Raw genomic sequence first — 6,604 nt, forward strand, 5'->3', positions numbered from 1 at the left:
GTGTGCAGAATTGGACATTTTTTGATGATATAGCTGCACACACACACACACACACACACACACACACACACACACACACAAAGGCCACTTTCAGAGTAACGGAATAAACAATACCTTTAACATAAGTGGAGCCAGTTTTATCATTTCTATTTGCTGCTGCTTGTAAATTGAGTCGCTGTTTTTACATATACAGGAGACACAAAGAAAAATGTATAAAAGGCTCCCTACCAGCTTGTTCTTGCCGATTACAATCAGGTTCATATTGTCTACAATATTATATACGAGTGTGTCACGTTGATATTGACAAATGTGCATAATAAAACATCACCGTTAACGTTTGCTACCTAAGTACAGCTTGAGATAGAATAAAAAAAGCAAGGAAGATAAAATCATGATAGAGAAGACTAGTAATTAATACTGTGTTCAGTGAGTTGGACCACACATTCATTCACTCACCAAAGAAGAAATATACTGTTAGACAAGAGGTGCCAGGGAATACCATAAAAACGATCCATTGTACCACAGCATTTACAGATCTTCTGGGGGAGGTGGCTGTTAGCAGACCTGGGTATGATAAACTTGCGAGGCAGAAAAATGAGGAAAGTCCTTGCTGACACGGTATGTATTAGTCTGTGTACTGTACGTGAAAGAAGATACTGTTGTTATAGCCTTTGTGTGTGTGTGTGTGTGTGTGTGTGTGTGTGTGTGTGTGTGTGTGTGTGTGTGTGTGTGTGTGTGTGTGTGCGCGCGCAATAATAATTTTCGGTCTATCGCAGCCAGTGACTCAAAATACACAGGTCCTTAATCTAGTATCCTAAACTATGGTGGTCAACAGGCTGACCCTGGCTGCTCTTGAAGAGCGCCGACATGCTACCAAACCTCAGCGAGGCTGGAGTGGGGCGTAGGCACAACGGGACAGACCGCCTAATCTATACTCTGCTGAGTTTCGAACCCTTGCCGGTCTACCACCACAGTACTCCATGAGCTACACCTGACACGTGAGACCTCACCTCACCCACGCAAGACGCGCGGCCTGAGCTGGGCTTGAACTCTGGTCCCTTGGATTGGTGGTCAAGTGCTCTATCAATTGCGCCACCAAGTGTGTGTGTGTGTGTGTGTGTGTGTGTGTGTGTGTGTGTGTGTGTGTGTGTGTGTGTGTGTGTGTTCGCAGGGAAAGGGTGGTCAATGTCAAACGCTCGCCAGGTATAATCCTTCACTCCCAGTCTCTTTTGGTGTGACACACACACACACACACACACACACACACACACACACACACACACACACACACACACACACCGCTCGCTGGTGCAGTGGTAACGTTCCCGCTTGCCAACTGGTGGACGGGAGTTCGCGCCTCGGTCAGGTTGCGAAAAGTTTCACTGACGAAGTGGGTGGTTTCTGTCCCCCTTGAGCAAGGGGACGGGTGTGTGCGTGTGTGAAGGTCACAGCCTTGCCCTTAGATCGGACTATATGAGCTCTCAGCTCCCTTCCGGGAATTACACACACACACACACACACACACACACACACACACAGAGGAAAAGAAGAGAAAAGCAAAAAAATAAACAGATAATAATTAACCAGTTTCATATAGCCTACACAAACCACACACATCTTGTGGTGCTGTCCAGGTGGTTTGGTCCTAATCCAAACACAGTGTTACTAATGATACACTTTTAAGCAGAAGGTTGTTTTGTGTTTGTTTATTTGATAATTTACTTGTATGACTTCTAACCGATACAACATCTGGATGAAAAAACTGATATATAATAAATGATGTGAACTAAGAAATTAGAAAATTTATTATACAAATAATGATGGAAATGAGGTACTCATATAGAGGGATGGTCAACTTAGGAAAAAAATTACGCTTTCCAACCCATAGTAGGCAGATTATGTCATTCTCTCTCTCTTTCTCTCTCTCTCTCTTTCTCTCTCTCTCTCTCTCTCTCTCTCTCTCTCTCTCTCTCTCTCTCTCTCTCTCTCTCTCTCTGTCAAAGCGCCCCCTAATAGGATACTTAACTGAGCCATTTAATCAATTTAGTACGCTGTCAATTTTTTGTCTTGACAAAGGTAGCCGACTTTATTTAATCTACGTAAATCTCAAGACAACATTATGGTTGGAAATACTTTTTATCTGATCAGTACCAAAACCATTAGTATATAATTATTTTGCTGCCGCAAATACGTTATTTATCTTACTAGGGCCTCCCGAAATGATAACAACAAGCTTCTTTAACCCTTGTCAGAGGAAGTATGCCTCTCCCTCCCTCCCTCCCTCTCTCTCTGGTAAATGTAGTTTTTTAATCACTGAGAAGGTGGCTGTTGTTTAACAGTAGTTTAGTCACTATCAGCATATATCAGTATAACCCTCGTCGTCATCACCGACTTTCATCATCAAATCCATGTCAGATGTTTAAGGGTTTCTCTCCTCCTACCCACTCTGAATGGAACTGCTGTCGTCGTGACCATCACCATTATCACTGTTAAATATCCCACAACCCTGTGGGAAGTTTCCTTATGTTTTCAATATTATTATTAGCTTACTTACCTTAACAGTGCAATATTTCAAAGGCTGTTTGGCCTTGAGCATTCAAATTTGGTCAACTTAATCGCACAGCCGTCCTCTTCGTTTGCTCAAATATGGTGGATCATCAATCAGATCTCCAGATGTTATTTGGAACAGAAAAGTGAGTCAGCCAGGCTATCTCCTGAACCCTTAAGCTAGGAAGCTGAAATTTTACTGCGAAGTAGCCTTAAGGTGGACGCAGCGGAGAAAAGAGCATGGTTCCAAACGACTGATTACTGTTTGAGATAGCCTGAGGTGAAATATTGGGACTGGATACTCTGGATGTCACCTAATTTTCCAAGAAGGATTAAAACTAGAGGCACCAAACCTTCTGGACTTATAGACTGTGGTGACGTAAGGTGACATGTACAAGATCAGTGACTTTGTCCTGAACGTCTCTTTATAGCTCGACTTCTAGTAGCAATGGCCGTCGGAAGCTTTCTTTACCAAAATTTTTCTTGGGCAATTTTACGGTGTTGTTATCGTCATTACCGTCATCATTCACCTGACGGAACTGGGATATTCCCTTTTTCAGTACTAGGTCGTGGATGCATGACGTACAATGAGCTTGGTTCCTGACGAAATCAAATTACCAACCTGAGTGCACTAAGCCAGCTGAAACGAGTCAGAGATCTTCGTCGTGTTAGATCAATCTCGTTCTATGACATTTAAGTTGTATGTTATAGGTGCTGAGGGGCAACTGATCCACAGGGCAGAGGAATATCATTTATTTTCAAAGGAGAAGTGACCTGCCCCCACCCAATTCTTCAAGCATGGATGTAGATGTGGAAGGCTCTTCAAGTGTACTGAGAAATGCATGTGATATTTTTAGCTGCGGCGAAGCCTACAGCTCTACAAGTGGTACACCTGTTTTTTTTTTTTTTTTTTTTTGAAAGTTCGAACATCTGCTACTGAAGAGTTTTGGGCCATTTTCTTATGAGATAAGCTGTTACGTCACCTGACGCATCAGCTGACTATTAGGTGGTTTTCAGCTTCAGCAATAAGGAAGCATTGTAGCGACTTTCCTCTGAAGTACGAAGTTGTTCAGCATGAAATTTTGTGTTCATTTGGCTTGTTACCTGTTCCATCAACTGGCGCACCAGCTGATTATTTAGCAGTTTTCAATATTCGCAATAAAGAAGCATTTTATTAAAACAATTTCACATATTCAACGAGTTTCATGTTTTTTTTTTTGGGGGGGTGGGGGAAGTTGGTGCAGGCAGCAGATCTATGAAGACAGTCTCTTCTTGTTAATGAATAAAACTGTTTAGAGGCAGCAATAACTGAACTGAAAACACGTTATCATTGTGGAGGGGTTACAGGAGATGGTTTGCTGTCATTTTACTGTGGTGGACGTCCCGTAAGTTACCTGAATCGTCTGGTGATCGAAACAATAATATGTAAACAGCGTAATTATTGGGATGGAGCTAAAGGAGATTTCTTCTAATAACTTCATTGCGAGGTATCTAACTCAAGATGAATAAATCGTCTGATGGCAACAGCAATATAACAAGACGACATTGTATTGAAGGGAAAAGTGAATTGTACTTTTACCTCCTTCACAACGAGGAATTTCCCCAATGTTCAGTAAAACCATCAAGAGGTTAAAAATATATTATAAGAGAGAGAGAGAGAGAGAGAGAGAGAGAGAGAGAGACTTGGAGTGTTGGCAACACTGATGTTTCTTGGTCCAACAGATCTGATGGTAGTTATTTAAGCCATTGCAGAACACAGAGGTAATTCACGCCCCTATACATATACCGTTGCGGACAATAATATCGTTCTAGTTTTTAATAAGATAATTATTCATCTCTTTTATAGCATATTGAATAGCATGTTGGAACTGAATATGGCACCACTGTGATTCGAAAGTCAGTGTTCATTGCATTTTATTGACCATGATGAATTGTATCAATACACAGAGTGGTTTTTATATTGGCTTCCATCATATTGTGTGTTGCCTGGGCGGCTCAGTTTGCATTATTTTGGGGTGTGGGGGTGGGGGTGGGGGGGAGATTCCATTTTAGCTGTTGAATAAAATTAGTAATCGCCAAAGAATGCAGGCGAGGTATAGAAAAAATAAACACTGAAAAGCAGGGCAGGGATTACGGAAAGTATAAACTGCTGCAGGATGGACGCTGGTCACTCTGTCAGAGCCGTCACCATAACAAATGTAAATAGGGCTGTGTACTACATGGACCAGTATATTATGCCTGCCACTGTACTTCAGCCAGTAATGTGCAAAAACATACCGTAAGTAGCAGAATGTATAGCTTCAAACGAAAAAAGCGCAAGATCGGGCCAGGTGCAGGCAGGAAAAGTTTGCATATTTTAATTTCATTAGTGTTAGCTTATTATCCAGAAACACTCACCGAAATGTCATAAAACACCATTTCCTTCACACAAGTTCATAGTGAGAGAACCCTACCATGTATTCAGCACTGACGTGTAATATTAGTGCAATAATGGTCACAAACGGGTATGTGGCATGAGGGAGTGCACGGTCTCAGGGAAAGGACTGCCAAATCTACGCCCATAGTCATGCAGAAAATGTTATAAGAAATATTAATATTAAAGATAAAACTGGCGCCGTAATTTCCACGAAACAAGAAGATCAGCTTTATAGGTAGCAACGGCACCTTCATGGGCAGTTTTTCTATAACTTAGGCTATTTCAGAGTTAAAACACACACACACACACACAAAATATAAAACTATGGTTCATTACACTGGCTTCCCGTTATTTCCTTGTCATAAATATCTGCTTTTTATGTTCTCCATTTTGCATTTAACCAGTCAACCTTTAGTGCGATGCTGCTGCCCTGCACTACCCTGCCCTTCACTGCCCTTTCCTGTTATGCCCTGCAATGCCTTACCTTTACCTTCATCATATCTTCCCATTTCTCTGCTCATTGTCTCTCTCTCTTTTCCTTTTTCCTTCTTTCTCTTTCCCACTTGCCCTGTCCTACACTGTCCTGTCTTTCCGTGCCCTGCGTGCCTGGTCTGGGTATTATCGAGGCATTGGCAATATGCTCTTGATGGCACTGGACGGTATAAATCGCTAAGCCAGGCACAGCTTTCAGTCCGCTTCGTTCTCTCTCTCCCCCCCACCGTCCAGATGTCGCTGCTCACATTTTTTCATCCCCCTTCCCCTTGTTCCTTGTTTATTCTCCTTAGTTTCTCCTTCCCCACCTCCTCTCTCTCCTATCTTATCTCACCTCTCCTTCGCCCACCGCTCTCCTCAAACCCTCTCTCTCCCCATCCTCACTTTCTCATCCCCCCACTCTCCCAGTCCCAGTCCCCCCTCCTTTTCTTCACCTTCCCCCCTCCTGTTCCTTTTTCATTCTTATCCCTCCTCTATTCCACAATCTCTGTCCCTTTCCTCCCAGCCCGTCTCTTACCCTCTACTCCAGTGGTTCTCAAATCGTGGTTCATGGTGACTTTTTGGGTGGTCCACAGGACGTTCACTATATTTGGTAATAAACTGGAGATTGGTGCATATATTTTTAAATTTATTGAAAATTCAGTACGAAAAATCTTATCCAAATAAATAATTGGCCATTTATTTTATTGTACTATTCTTATTGATTATTCCAGTATGATTGGTACTTACCCAAATTTGTAACATGCAGTCAGATGTCTTCTTCTACCATTTAAATCAACTTCCATGTGTGAGAGCAGATTTTCATGTTTGTTGCACATTAAGTCCAAACAGAAGAATTGACTTGCAGTGGAAAGCGATATTCATTGTGCATTATCAAGTACCATTCCTAACATTGAAAAGCTTGTCAGTGAGAAGAGAATCCAAAAGTCTGGTTGTAAAAAAAAACATTAGTTATATACTACTACATAATTTCAAAATTCTGTTTGTTAGAAATTAATTTCACAGCAAAATTTTTGAGAAGTATTCATGTATTCCCCTATAAATTATGTTCGGAAGAAATACATTTCAGACCAAAATGTCATTGTCTAATGGTTTTATATCATTTCTCGAAATTCTGTTTGTAAGAAATATATTTCCAACCCAAATGTT

Source organism: Coenobita brevimanus, chromosome 109 (genome assembly GCF_032717465.1).
Source record: "Coenobita brevimanus isolate Jiangsu-jjx chromosome 109, ASM3271746v2, whole genome shotgun sequence".
Classification (NCBI taxonomy): domain Eukaryota; kingdom Metazoa; phylum Arthropoda; class Malacostraca; order Decapoda; family Coenobitidae; genus Coenobita; species Coenobita brevimanus.